Below are 15,241 nucleotides of genomic sequence, written 5' to 3'. Positions count from 1 at the left end.
TCTCTGCGTATCCAGGGTTGAAGTTCTGGTGGCAGTTTTCCTCCTGTCACCAAAGGTTTTAAACTCAGCTGCTTCACGGTCACTGTGGCCAAGACAGGCACAAGTTGCTGCTTCACACATGAGACCCTTGTTGTTTACAAGCAACAAATCTAGGAGGGCACCTTTCCTAGTCAGCTCCCTCAGTACTTGTACCAAGAAATTGTCATCAAGGTGTTTTAGGAATCTCCTGAACCTGTCTGTGTCAGCTGTGGGGTATTCCCAGTTCGTATCTGGCATGTTGAAGTAATCCATAAGGACAAGGGAGTCTGATCTAGAGATACCTCTTAGTTCTTTAAAGCATAATTCATTGGTCTTATCATCCTGGCTGGGTGGTCTATAGTAGGGTTCCACAACAATACTCGCTTTATTTGCTTGTCCTTTATTTATATAATACTCTTTCATTGATACAGAATTACACCTAGATGAGGAACTGAGATAACAGAATAAGGTCCATAATAGCTATTAATCTCAGATTACTGTATGAAATGCTTCTTGGCACAATTTAGAGTTCTTAGTAGTAATATTTAAAGATGCACATACAGTTGCTTGTGACCACAGATAGTTGATTTTGGCTGGTGAAGTCTCAGAGCACAGCCAGAGAACAATGCCCACAAGGGGCAGAGGCCAGTTTATCATAAACATTTTTCATGTTCAGAGTATTTCCATAACAAAGAAGGAACTGAGTTATTTTACATCCTTGTTCTTTTGTATTCTAACTGACTTAAGGTCACTTTTATTGATTTGAATGGGAAATGTATCATGTGCACTGCATCAAAATATTTTGGGCTATCTTTCATAAAAAATAACGTCTCCTATTTTCTCTTTTATTTCTTTATTTAATTTATTTTTTTCTCTTTTTCCAATCCTTCCAAAGATGATAGCATGAGAGGTGATGGAGAGGGCACTGCAGCATGTTGGGTGAAAGACCTAGAGGCTGAGGTTAGGAAACCCAATGGAGAGATTAGTGTGGACAGAGGTAGAGCCAGAGAGCTAGAAAGGCATGGTGTTGTGAGCTGGCTGACTTCCAGTAAGCAGTTACAGCTGTGGATTGTGTTACTGCTATTTAAAAGAAAACACAGCAATGAAGCACTTGATGTGTGTACGCCATATAGTCTTAAAAAGGGAAGTTTTCAAGTTCTAAAAAGATGCTGTATGGATACCAGGAATATATGGGAAGAACAAAGGCTGTCTGAAGTCCAGCAAGAGACTGGCATTGTTCTTCAGTCCTTGAAGCTGCAAGACAAAACGACACAGGCTTTAGTTAATATTCTTTACCTGTACTGTAGTAGAGAGATAAAGCTATGGTACCGAAACATTGTCAAATGTTTTTGTATGGCCTTCCATTTATTTCCTTCATAATGTACCTTTCATTTGCCATGGTTGATTAAATAGCTTGATAAGCACATGCATAGATCCTTTGCTGAAATGAGACCTTTGAATCTCTCTCTAGTAATATCAAGTGCATGTATACGTGCAAGTATTTTCATGAGTCTATTTGCTTAAGAAAAAGTCACTTCTTTGAAAAGTTTGAAAGTGTTTCATGTAGATTTTTATTTTTAACTCTTAATCCTAGTTGAAATAATCTCATACCTATGAAAGCATCAGCAAAATTTTTTTTGGTCGTTTGCAAGTTTGGTTAAAAAATTTAGAGAGGAATTGCTACCTGCTCATCTTCACAAGCAAGAAAGGAAGGTGAAGTGGTTGCGTAGCAACATCACCTCCAAATAACCAGGCATTTTCAGATTTTATGCAACATTACAAAGAAGAAAGAAATTCAATTTCAGCCAAGCTGAATATTTTATAGGAAATTTATTCTTAAGCCTACTGATGGAACAACCATTTCCCTTAATCATCTTCACAGCAAAGAAAGGAACCTAAAATTTGACTTCTTGATAGCTTTGAGATCCAAAACATACTCGTCATGTATTCAGAAAAGCTATAGTGATTACCACTTGTTACCACAACTTGTTCTGCCATGAGCCAACAACAAACTTGTCTTCAGATAAGGTACTCTGTAGATTTCTGTGGCTTATTTCTGTACTAACTAAAATCATGAGAGCTGCTGGCCATCTCAATAGCACGTAATAAAGAATTTAACTTTTAAATATAAAGTGAAAAGTGGCAGACTGAGTCAGGTGAACTTTATTAGTTCTGAAACGAATCACTGAAATCATAATTGCAGCAGTATGGGGACAATATTGCGATGTTCAAGTACAAGATTGATACCTGGGAGTCAAAGTTTATTATTTGCCCTGGCACTATGTTGTATCAGTTATTTGCTGCTTTCAGCCTGCCTAGACCCATGGCAATACACTAGAAAAATAATTTAGAAGTGTGCGATATAACTCCTTTTTTTCTGTAATATAGAGAAAAATAATGTAAATAAATAGAAACCTACACAAAAGAAAACTAAAAAGTTAAATGAGAAGAAATTAAACAGCTATGCAAAAATAATCCCAAATCAATGCTTATCAGGCTTCTTTTCTGATGAGAAATGGTTAAAGTCAGTCTGCCAAACATGGAGAGGGGAAAAGAAGAAGTCCTGTAAGTTAAAGTTCAGCTGTGTAAAAAATGTTTTCTCCTTCCTTTGTTAAATGAGATAACCAAACAGAAAAGCCAATGCAATAATTTCAGGAAATATATCTGAATAGAAGGTTGTTGCAAGTGATTGTTCTTGGTCTGCAGGTTAGCTGTGAAATTTCTTGCTCTGACCTCAGTTCCAGATGTGGCAGTTTCCCTCTCGTGACCAATTTTGGTAGATGTGGGTGGGTTGCTCTTGGCACCGTGCTAGTCCCATGAAGCACGCTTGGTTGCAGCTTGCCAAAATAGCCTGAACACCATGAAAGGCACAGAGAAGGATGAGCCTAGGGAAAGGAATCCAGAATGCTCTTTGTTAGAGGTCTTGCACATTGGTGGTGAACTACTCTGTGGGTGCAACAATGATTGCAAGTTAGAAGTGTTGCTACTGAGTTTGTGTAGGCACGTGAGAACATGAGGTGGCTGTGTGGTATTTAGGAGACCAATAAATTGAGCCCATTTTACACTTTAAAAGGAAACTTTACAAGACAGACATTCGTTGCGTATTCACAGCCTGTCTTGCCTAACTGCAGTCCCGTGTGCTTATCTTCACCTAGTAAATTCTGTTGCTCATCTCATTCGTCTGTTGTTTTTTTTTTCCATGCCTCCGCTATGCAGCTGTGCGTCTTTCTGCGTCTTTGGCGGTCACACTGCTCACCCAGGAAAAATGCTTGTGGATTTTTTGGGTATGTCACAGTGTTGCAAAACATGTATGTGCTGTTGCTGGTATGCTCATATTTGGATTCAGGGTAAGCTAATAGTAATTATATCCTCATTAACACACTTATAATTTCAAGGTTTTGCTGCCCTCTGCTTTGGCTACAGATGTTTGTGAATAAAGAACAGGTGTAATGTGAAGCCTACTGTTCCTTTCCCATGCTCCTCTGAAGAGGTCCCACCTGCTTCGTGGGTGGCAGAACTGTTATCTTCAAATAATCTAAATGCAAAAATACAGATGGATATATCAGTTGTTAACTTACCATCAGTTTTGTTTGGTTGTTTCCTGCGTTTTTTTTTAACCACTCAGCAAATCAGGTGCTCAGATGCCATTTGCGTGATTCTTTCCAGCCATCATGAGGGCTAGGACACCCTCCTACGAAAACAGTGAAAGCTGTGAACACAAGAGTAAAAGCACCTGTACTAGAGACCTAAAATCGTGCCCAGTCAACAGAAGTGATTGTTGGGTATAACTGATTAGTTATTTTTGTAAGGAGAAGAGTAAGGCAGGACAGGTCAGTAGAAATGAAGCTATCGCTATTGCAAGGTGTCCCATTAAGTGGGACAGCTAATGCAATCAATCATTTTGCTTTTTATTTCAGAGTGTTCAGTCAATGTGTTTGAGGTACTGAGAACATGGTGCAGAGGAAACGCAGCGAGTGACCCCATTCCTGTGTTGATGAAAGCTTAGTTGTCATCTCCATGGTTAAGGAAGGATCCAGCTGAGCTCCAGCTTCAGCAGATTAAAACGCAGTTAAGACTGGAAGAGGAGAGCGAGGTAGTAGACCTTTCAGTTGTAACTAGGTGCTAATTATGAACTTCTACTAGGGATTTATCAAAATGTAGGAGAAATGTGACTGAAACCAATCTTTTGCATGATTTTCATAGCTTTGTGATATCACAGTTTGCATACCAACCCTTTACTAAAACCCAAAGGTGTGTGTTGAGTACAGCCTGAGGTGTAAAGTACTTCAGTAAAGATGATTTACATCTGTAAAGATTATACATTTACCAGGAACGTACTCAGCTCCTGCTTGTAGCTTTAGCTTCTTCCAGAAAAGAAGAAGTACTTGCTTTGTGAATAGTTAATATGTAGAAAAGGAGTTGTTTGAACGTGTCTTTTAAACTCCAGTGCCAAATCGGTATAAAGCCACTGATATAAAGTAGAATAATTGCTATCTTACATTACCTAAGATTCAGACAGATCAGAGGTTCCTTAAGTCCCTTGGATCAAGTTAGAATTAATATATGATAAAGCAAAAATACTATTTAGTTCTTTTGTGTGATGAACATCCAAAAATCTTTGGAAAAGTCTGGTGGTGCATAAGTCCAGGTATTGTGAGCGTCTATTCAAAGTTAAATATTTAAGATTTTTTTTTTTTTTCATATGCTGTATTTTTTTTAATCTGTATTCTCCCATTTGTCATCCCCCTTTTGATTACTGTAGTGATTACTATATGAAACTGGTACTTCAGACTTTCAGGATGGTTTTATTTATTTTTATTTTTATTTGTGAGCTGTTTTATCATGAGCAACTATGTTTTATCTTTGCCTCTTTCAGTATGTCAGTTTTTATATGATACAGTTCTCATGTTTGATTTTTTTCAGTGTTTTTCTAAAGAAGCTGGTCCAAGGCAGTCCCCTTATTTTTTCAACTGCACTTAAATTTCCTATTTAAATCTGCATTTTGCCTACCTCTGCTCTTATATGCCCAGTCCTTAAATCCTTTGTTAAAATTCCTGGGCTTTTATAATTTCCTCCGTACTCATTTTAGATTGTGGATGAACACAACACAGTAATGTTGATGGATTACTTTTATATGTTTGGATTTGAATTTCTAATCTGCAAACCATTCATATTTTTGTCCTTTCTTTCATTAAAGAAAATGAATGTACCCAGAAATACTCAACTTTTTATTCTATCTTTAATAAAAATGAGGATGATCAAACTGGAAGCCACACTTCAGCACAGCAGTTCAAGTATTATTATTTCTATTTATTTATTTTATGGAGCTGTCATTTGGCATAAGGGGAAGAAATGAGACTTGAAAAAATAAGAAGGATAACAAGGCATTGCTTTATTATGAGGGGAATGGTAACAGTCTGGCTATTTTAGTGTTCCTTTCTGAGCTGTCTGCGAGTTCCACATTTGCATGCTATGGCGACAGGGATTTTTAGTGTTCGCAAAAGTTAATGTTGTCTTGAAGTAATTAATTGGCAAAGAAGCTACTTACTGCTATCTGGGGTATTGTAGTTACACTGCAGTGATCTCTCTGATTTCATTTTATCTAATATAATTTATTTGCGCTTTCCTCTACCAAAATAAAAAGTCTTAACAAGCGAATGCCCTCAACTTTCCTCTCAGGAGACGAACTGATTGCGGGTGACCTCACAGACCAGTAAGCAAAAAGTTGTTCTTCCAAAATGTGTAGAACTTCCTAGCCTCGAGCCAGTTTACCGAGAGAGTTGTCAGAGATCTGGATCTGAAACTCATCTCATATTTGGTAGTAGCTTATAGAACAAGTAGCTCCAACACAAGTTAAGGGCCATAACTGGGTAACACATAGCTTCCAAGGTGCCTGCTGACATGGGAAGCGTTCCCCTCCATCCGACCAGCTGCTTTGCACAGTGTTTTAGAATAAGATGCTACTAATTCTAAGAATAGTGACCGTGCATTTTTAATCTGCATTGTTCACTAATCAGTTGGAAACATGCAAAGGTAAAAGGAAAGAACAGAGTGACTTTAAAAATTCACACACAAAGTGATGGTGATAGTTCTTGAAAGTTTACCTTTTATGTTTCTAAATATCTATGTGGTACTGGGAACAGATAATAGGAAAATCTACCATAATACAAGACTTTATTGGAAGCCTGTTCTGTTGTTTCCCAGGGGAAGAAGAAGAAGATAAAAATTTCATAAAAATATATTTGTAGCCTACTGTAAAATACTGTTGTAATCATTATTGATATTTGCAGTCTAGGAACTGTGACAGAGGATTAATTATGCCCCTAATTTCTGGAGCTATGAATAAGCAAAGTAATTTAGTTGAACTTTCATTGACATCTTGCCAGCGTATGTGCTCATTAATGTGATTTGTCTATTAGGCTCATACTCTAGTGGTTAATTTAATACTTAAATGCTAATAAAAATTACCAATATGGTAATCTGTGGAATTTAGTTGCTATGGGAGGGAGTATCTTTCATTTACTGCTGTTGTGCCTCAGGATTGGATGATCCCCAAATAAAAGGTTCCTAAGAAATGTCTTCAGTGAAAGAATGTGAAAAGACAAAATGATATATTTCTAGAAAAGATAAAGAAAGAAATAGTTAAATCTATTTCGGACTAATTAAGGCCATAGTTCTTATATGAGAGATATAGATTTATATTCTGAAGACCATGTATTTATCCACACTTCTCAGGGTGAGACTGGAATAAATAGACAGACCAAATGGTCCAGATGATTCTCCACTTGCTGCAGTGACTAGTCATTCAAATGCTGTGCTTTGCATTGTGTTTTAGTCCTAGAGATTCCATATTGATTCACGCCAAGTCTCTGACAAAATCTTTACTTCCCAGCAGCAGTGAAAGCAAGACATCTCTTTTTCTAACAACTGCCAGCCTTCAGCAGTCATCTCTTCCTCGACCCTGTATTTTGAACACACCGGTGAGTCTGCGTACGTGATCTAGTTTCGTAGCTGAGCCTGCACAACATCTCTTAGGAAAAGTTCAAAAACTCCTGTAGCTTGCATTTTGTCCAGCTATTTTTCTTTGTATGTGTTATAGAATAACTATAGAACATAGTTATACAATATATGGAATAATAGAGATGTCAGTGCACTGGCTGATATCAGGAGAGGGCTTTTGAAGTAGCCTGCTAATGTTCCTGGTTTGGCGTGGTTTTGCTGCATGTTTTTGAAAGCACCTGCCATTTTCTTTCAGTCTAAACATGAATGATGCTCTCTGAGCACACACCGGCCACTGTCCAAGAGCTAGGGCGTGTGCAGACTCGACTTACTGAAACCTGTGGGCCCCAAGATATTTGGTATGGGGAGCCAAGTTGCTAACGTATTTAACATTTAGAGACCATTGCTTTGAAAAGTGAATATGTGTAAGCAGCCTTTGCAACTGATATTTTTCTACTCAGTGCCAGCCTAGGCCAAGTCTCAAGGTAGAGGCATCTTTGGCACTGTCTACAAAATGTTAAGTAGCCCTAAGCAGCTGGAAATAATAAGCAGATCAGCACATCACCATCAGAAAGCCTAGAAAAGAAAGAGAGAGAGAGAGGTGCAGGCTTGACACAATCAGTTATTCGATGAAGCATGGCTGAATAAGGAAGACCTTATTCTGTTTCTCCTGAAAGAATACGCTCTTCCAAGCACCCTGAATCAGCGTGCACGTTATTATGTTTCTTCTATGTGCATGCAATCAGTTTTGAGGACATCTGTTAGTGTTGTAATTTTCACAGCAATTTCAACTGAAAGAATTCAGCTGCTATCGATAGACTTAATGAAAATATTTGAAATAAAATCACAGGAGATGCAACAACTGAGCTAATAAAGGAATTAGTATCAAGTAGCCATTTGTGAATTTGGCAAGCTCCTGTAGGTAACCCTAATTAAGCCCTTGTGTGTACCTCTATGAATAAATCGCTAAGCAAGTGAATGAAAGCAGACATTCTAGCATCATCTGGCCTTTGCATTGTTAATGATCTTGGCTTGGCATTTTTGACTGCAGAGACACTGCCCCCAAAACTTCTAATTTTCCTGGGGGAAGTGACCCAGTCAGATGTATTACAACCTAGCAGTCATTGGCTGCAGGACAAGCTCTTATGCTCTGCTGTTTGCGTGGATCTATCAATATGAACAGAATTATGTTGTCTGATGGTACATTAAACAAACTAGCAGCCTCTAAGCATCGAGAACGACCCAATAGCAAAGCATCAGTGTTTTTTTTTGTTTGTTTTGTTTTGTTTTTTTCTCCTCCTGGACACATACTTGTCTCATGGTGATGTAATCTGCTCCATAACGTCCTGGTTGACTGAGAGGGAAGAAGCCCACAGATGCTAGATGGTGTCATCTCATGCCACTTAAAAGGGCGCATTCTACAACTGACTAGGTAGTTTGTGGCAAAGTTGAAATATTTAACTTTTAAAGTTAACATTTGGTTTAAATATGTAAAGGCAACCTCCTCTTTAGCGTGAGACATAATGAATACTTTTCAAGTAGTTGTTATGATTTTCACTTGAATGTAACTGCATGCTACCTTTCCTAATTAATTTGCAGTCCCAATATATTACTGAGATGCATGAATATTTATGAAGCATCGATATACGGAACAGTAACTTTATTTTGGTACGCATTCAGAACATGTTACTGCATATGTGAAATAACTTGTCGCGTTCCTTGATGAGAGCTTTGCAACAGGAAAAATGTGAAAAGGAATAGAAGAGTGATGTGGTGGGAATTAATTGTCTTATTTACACTGTGTGTGTGTATGTGTTTGTGGACTTTAAGGGATTAATTAGCAGAACTGTTGAAAGCAGATACTGCAGGCACTGCAATATTGCAAACAAGGCTACAATAGCAAGACTTCAAGAGAACTCCGAGGCACGTTGAGTTAGCACAGTAATATTGTTATTTAGAGCCAGTGTCACAACACCCAATATCAACGGATCCCAGAGTTGGAACACAGAGCAGCCCTACAAGGTAAATATATCTGCATAAGCTGTTCCTTGTGTTTTCCTCCCTGTTGTCAGTGTTAATTTTACCAGCTGCTGCTCCACTGTTACACTGCTGGTGATGGCTCAGGAGTCAGGTACAAATTGGGTGTATGGATAAAATCTGTAACAAAGCAATATTTCCAGCCCTTGTGGCAATAGGTTACCCTAATGGTGATGAGCTGAGCGCCTCAGAAAGAATTGTACAGGATGGTCACAACTCTGAGCCTGTGCATTCAGTGGCCAATGCTGCAGTGGTCAATGCAGGGTAGGAAGCTGTTGCTCTCTTCCCACACCCGACTGTCCTCCATGCCTGAATGCTTTGTCTCTCTCTCTACACCATGCTGCCAACAGCTGCTGATGTAGCCACACTTATTACTGCTCTCTAACCTAGTTCTGTCAAAATGATGTAGATGAGCTCTAAAAATACTTAATAGGGATTTTTTTTTTTTTAAACCTACAGCATTTGGGCAAGTGAAGGCTGGGGAACAACTGTCTGTAAGGATGCTCTGGGTGTGTTACACACATTAGGAGGGTGGCAACCACACCTGAAGGTATTTAGAAGCAGCTTTGGGGTGGTGAGGTCTTGAATTTTTCACTCAGCAAGGCTGTTGAATTTGGCTGACATAGTAGGGTGCCTCATGACTGGTCAATTTTTTTCCCCCTGTATCAGCTTCAAAAGCCTGATCTTTATTTTATAGACTAGGCATGCACTTGCTGCAACAAATCTTGACCTCATGCAAAAACATCAGGCTTTGGTTATACATATGCAAATGCGTATGCAAAACTTCCCAGCACAAAACTTGTGTCCACAGGGAAGACAATTCTAAAACAAACAAAAGCGTTGATTCAAATTCAAAGCAATCCTGAACAGTTCTAACATGTTAGAATTTCAGTGGTTCCATCCAAACAACACAATGTTGTGAGTTTTCATACAGCTTTGAGAACGAAGGGTAAATCAGCCTTTTCACTGCATGGGAATTTAAAGCAAGTGGAGCAAGGCAGCATTTTTGACTATGTATGTGTTTGGGTTATTTTATTCATATTTACACCTTAGGTGTGTCTTGTAAATCTTATTTTCTCTGCTACTTTATCATTTTTATGACTTTACATCTTAAAGCTTACAGGATTTTATATCTTCAGCTGAGTAATCACCTACAACATGACAAATTGCTACAGGCCAGGCTGTATCCAGCAACTTGGTAAGCAAGTGTAGTTGAGAACGTGGTGACACCCTCCCCACCTCCCTGCCTGCTGTAACTCCTCTGCACTCTGCTTGTCTGGGACTGCTTGGGCTAATCAAAGGTGGCGGCACAGGGCAGAAAAATGTCTAGTTTCCAGGGAGGCAAACTGTTGTTAGACCTTGGAAAGGCTGCCGTCTGGTTTTGCCAGGAAGCTAAAGTGACACGTAACATTCCAAAAGGATAATTCTGCTACCTTTCTCTGCAGGCCTCTGGACGGATGGGAAACAGGTGAAAGCAGCAGGATAGTGAAGAGACTTAGTCTCATTCAGCATGATCCATTTGTACAGAGGCTGCTTAGGTGAGTACCTTGTTCATACTCATTTTAAGTGTCCATACTCATCCTTCAGGGCTGCAGTCAAAAGTTCTTCTCTGATCCTTCCTCAGCTAGAGGTCCAGAACATACAAGGTGCTTGCAATGTGACCTGAAGACCTAAGTGTGAATGTCATGGCAGTAACTAAAGTCGTAGCCAAAGGGCAAGATGAATTTTTTTTCCTCTGTGTGCTCAGGAGGTGCAACCAGACACTCAGGACACTACAGGACACTACAACCAGACACTACTGTGTACCATCAGGGAACTTCAGCAACTTGCAAGTACACCTGTAAGTACGGATACCAAGGTTTGTCTTCTGTTGTTTTTATGCCATTCATCCATAGCAGACCTATCACCATTACACGCTGCATTATTTTGCCCAGTTGACACAAGAATATCATGGAAAAAGGTGACTACACGGTGAGTGACTCCTCAGTATCAAAACCAAATTACTGGGGATTCACAGGGATAGCACATACATAAACATTTCTCTTCATATTTTCAAGGGAAAGATGTCTTCATTACAAAGATGGCTGTATAAAGGGTTATTTGTGTGTAAGATAACAATTTCCACATGAAGCCAGTATTGCTGTCACTGCTTTACTTGGGTATCTTGTGGTCTGCCTGATGGGATTTGATTTACGGTGATTTCAGAGGAATGAGGATGGTGGTTTGCTGCCACAAACACAGTTCCTCTATCTTTGACAATTAAAGTCTGTCTGTTCTTTCCTCCCTCATTCCTTCCCTTCCTCTCTACCTATTCTATAAACGCTCCTGCCTTCACTGAACGTGCACTCTATGCTTACTGTTCTATATGCACCGTGTATAGAGGTGAGGTACTACATGCTGTGCGCTCTGTAGTTGGACTGTAGTATATGCTTTAGTGTGCCAGTATATAGCTAATGTGTTATGTAGGGAGTTCACACTCTCTCTAGTTAGCATGGTCTAAAAACACACCCGTCAGTGAAGACACTGCCACCTAGACACACACACACACACACCAACAGTTCTTGTCAGCACTTAATTCCAGTGGAAAGGTCAGCAATGAGTTTAGTGTTTCTGAGTTTTCTAGACCATTGAAGTGCATACATTTGCTGGGCATCCAAAGTAGAAATGGTTTATTCTCCAAGTTAACTTACACACAGGAAGGGCTGCAATACACAGATCCTTTATTACATTTTGTTTTATTTAATTAGCAAAATTCAAGTTTATCTCTCTCAAAGATCTCTCCACAGCAGAGTCTTCAGGCACTGAAATGTAAAAACACTTACCACCCCCACCCCCCTCTTTTATTTTTCCTCTTGGTATGCCAGTTATTTATAACGTATGTCCTTCCAGGCTACACAAAACACTCCAAAACTTGAAGTAACCAAAGACTGCCCACATTTTATTTTTTCTGGTTTATTCATTAATAGTAGAAATTTATGTTTTTTCCCTGACACATCCCTTTTACTCAGGTCAGCTCCTCAGGTCCTCTCCAAGGCTAGGTAGAAGCAGGACTCAAGCCAGATCTGGTTATGGACATGAGGCATGCCTACACTGCACACATGCACCCTTCTGCCATCCTGCTCAGTAGAAACTCATCCACAATTACATGCACAAGGAGCTGTGGGAAAAACAAACAACAACAACAAACAAAAACATTAGACAGACTATTAATGTGAGACTAGGCAGGTAGGCTTTGGTCTATTTAATTATGTTGTGAGTATGTCCCTGCCTGCTGACTAAATTGCCTCTTCCTGACAGAGCAGTAAGGTAAAGACATACCCATTCCTCTGACCACCCATGGTTCAAGACAAGTCAAAGACATTCTTCAGGGGTGTAATTAGTAGCAGGAACTAGGCTTGCGTCCTGACACATCGGTGAAAGCACAGTAATACTAAGTTGTTATGTTCCTGAGTTGTTGTGTTTTTTTTGTTGTTGTTGTTAATTTTCTAGTACTACCAAACTGTATTTAGCTGAAATACTCCATTTTGTATTTGCTTTTAAATATTTTGCAGTTCTGTTTTAGTTGGTACAAAGCTGTGCTCACACTAAGACTTTTCACTGCTGGGACAGCTGACCGAAGGGACATCCTGTACCACATGGCGTCATGCCCAGTGATAAAACTGGGGGGAGTTTGCCAGGGGGGCTGCCAGTGCTTGGGGACTGGCTGGGCATCAACTGGCTGGTGGTAAGCAACTGTGTTGTGCAACACTTGGGTATTTTGGCTTGGTTTTTCCTATTTCAGCAGCTTCTGGCTTGCTCCCCAGTGGGATGGAGGAGAGAATAGGAAAAGGTAAAAGCGTGAAGATTTGTGGGCTGAGATAAGGACAGTTTACTGAGTAAATAACAACAATAATAATAAGAGGAAAAAAAATAAAAAAAACAAGTGATGCACAATGCAACTGCTTGCCACCAGACAACTGATGCCATCCAGTCTCTGAGCAAACAGCAGCTCCCCAAGCCAACTCCTCCTGGTTTTATTGTTCAGCACGATGCCCTGTGGTATGGTACATCCTGGGGCCAGTTGTCCTGGCTGTGTCCCCACAGAGCTCCTGGAGCACCACCAGCCTTCTCGCTGGCAGGGCAGCACAAGGAGCAGACAAGTCCTTGGCTCTGTGGAAGCACTGCTTTGCAACAGCTAAATCATCAGTGTGTTATCAGCATTATTTTAATCAAAAATCTAAAGCACAGCACTGCTTTAAATAATAAAATTAATAAATAAAATTAATAAAAGAATAATATAATAATAAAAGAATATAATAAAATATAATAAAAGAATAAAGGAATAAAATTAATGCTATTCCAGCCAAAACCAGGACAATCGTAAAGGCAAAAAGGCACAGAGAAAGGGAACAGTTACTAGTGTAAATGTGTAGACTTTTGTTTTTTTAGTCCCTATGGCTATGAATACTTGTAAAGCATATACCAACATACCTGGGCTTCTCTGCCTCTGTTCCTGGATGATGCTATTCCACTCTGTTTGCTACTCCGTTCTGCACAAGCTTGCATCAAATATTATCTATTGTTCTTTGTGATTCCCAGGGTGAGTTTCTTCTTAAGAACTTTATCCCAGCTATCAGTATCCATCTTGGTTAATCAAGTTATACCCAGTCCTTAGTCCAACAGAATCTTAGAGATAATGGTCTTGTCACCAATTTGACAGCAGAAGCAAACCAGAAATAACTTGCTCTATTCCACATGTTCTGGCACCAGCCTGAGATGATGGATACTTTCATAAGTGGCAGTGCAATTCATGGCTCTTCACTCGTACGTTTTTGCAATGTAATCTATATCCAATGTGTTTAGCAGATTCAGCTTGCTTTCAGCTATGCTTTTAATAGAATAAAATCATCACTTTTGGAATATATTTTTCTTCTTTCTCTGAAGGTTACCAATTACATCTGTGGGACTTGATGATTCACTGATTTTTCCTCTATTTTATTGCTGACCATCTTTGTGCCTACAACAGCACCTGAAAGGAAAAATGGTTTGCCCCTGTATATCCTCACCTGGCTGCATGACACACTGTGTGCCATTTAGTGATATGAAACAGTCAGTCCGTGTTACTGCTGACCTCTGTCTGGCACATAGGAACCTTCTGAGATGTTTGTTTGAACTCAGTTCTTCCAAACTCCAGAAGACAATTCCTAGGATGCAGACTCTCCTTACGGCTCTTTCTAACATAGGTTCAGGTTGTTCTACTTGATGCAAAATTATTTCCACCTAAGTGAGGGAAGACAGAGAGGAAGGCAGAAATTTAACAGAAGGCTGTGCTGTATTCATCTTTCTGATGGTCTATTTCTGAATGGTCTGATAGTTAATAGCATCTTAATCAATAATTAATCTGTATAGAAATTTATCTGTACAGAAGAAAACAGGATTAATGAACCAAAAGAAAAATAAGCATCAGAAAATCAAAAGATCAAGCAAATATACCATGGTCCTATGACTGAGAAAAAGCAGGCATTAAAATACTGATGCTTCATCTTTATGTGAAAGTTTGTAATAGGAAGAGAAAATGCTACAACATGTATCTATTATCATGATGACAGAAGCCGTAACGAACATGGGAAGCATTACAAACTGTCTAATCTCATTTATGGCTGGTATGCCTTAAATCAAATCATCACCGTTTCAATTATACAACCAATTCTCAATCTCTGATCAGAGAGACAGAAAGGGACGTGGGGAACGGCATGTATTCCCACAAGAAAAGCAGGACTACATGGCAGCTTTTAAACATCCAGGCAGAATTTGGCTCGCCATCTACACAGATTGCAAATATTGGCTCGGGGAATTCCTTAATTTTGACCAGGCTTAATGCATACTCAAAACCGTACACTTTAGTTATCATCAGAGGCCTCTCCACTCCGGGTGTGGAGCAGGAGGAACAGCTTGCCTGCTTTGCACGCGAACAGCTCGGGAGGGCTCAGCACGCTTGCTGCTGCTGGTGGCTGCTGCCAGCTTTTGGGGCCACTGGCAGGATGCAAGTGCCCCACAGACTCTGGTTCTTGCTTCTTCTAAGAAGCATCCTCACCAGCCATGCACAGTCACATTTCTGCAGCGTCTGGATTTTTAGATGCTGCTCACATGAAATAAGGCATGTCGACTCTCCCTGAAAGCTACACACAAATCACAGGAGCAACAGAGC

General features: G+C 39.6%; 2 long non-coding RNA genes across 7 annotated transcripts in view; one reads left to right on the top strand and one right to left on the bottom strand.

Moving 5' to 3' along the window:
• The window catches only part of LOC118170144, a 63,047-nt gene extending 52,223 nt beyond the window's left edge, over window positions 1-10,824 (top strand). Inside the window, exons 4-7 of one of the 2 annotated variants that reach the window (XR_004752520.1) lie at window positions 3,936-4,129; window positions 6,914-6,998; window positions 8,848-9,039; window positions 10,171-10,824. This is a non-coding gene — a long non-coding RNA (uncharacterized LOC118170144). Of the gene's footprint in view, window positions 1-3,935; window positions 4,130-6,913; window positions 9,040-10,170 lie in introns of both variants that reach the window. The other variant, XR_004752521.1, reaches the window with a different exon arrangement.
• Window positions 1,590-15,241, bottom strand: part of LOC118170142 — a 58,775-nt gene continuing 45,123 nt past the window's right edge. For 2 of the 5 annotated variants that reach the window (XR_004752514.1, XR_004752510.1), the window contains exon 6: window positions 13,406-14,313. This is a non-coding gene — a long non-coding RNA (uncharacterized LOC118170142). Of the gene's footprint in view, window positions 2,904-10,857; window positions 10,893-13,405; window positions 14,314-15,241 lie in introns of those variants that run through there. The other 3 variants (XR_004752511.1, XR_004752512.1, XR_004752513.1) reach the window with 3 other exon arrangements.

Source organism: Oxyura jamaicensis, chromosome 7 (genome assembly GCF_011077185.1).
Source record: "Oxyura jamaicensis isolate SHBP4307 breed ruddy duck chromosome 7, BPBGC_Ojam_1.0, whole genome shotgun sequence".
Lineage (NCBI taxonomy): Eukaryota > Metazoa > Chordata > Aves > Anseriformes > Anatidae > Oxyura > Oxyura jamaicensis.
Note: the sequence above shows the minus strand (reverse complement) of the source record. Positions and strands in the feature narration are given on the sequence as shown.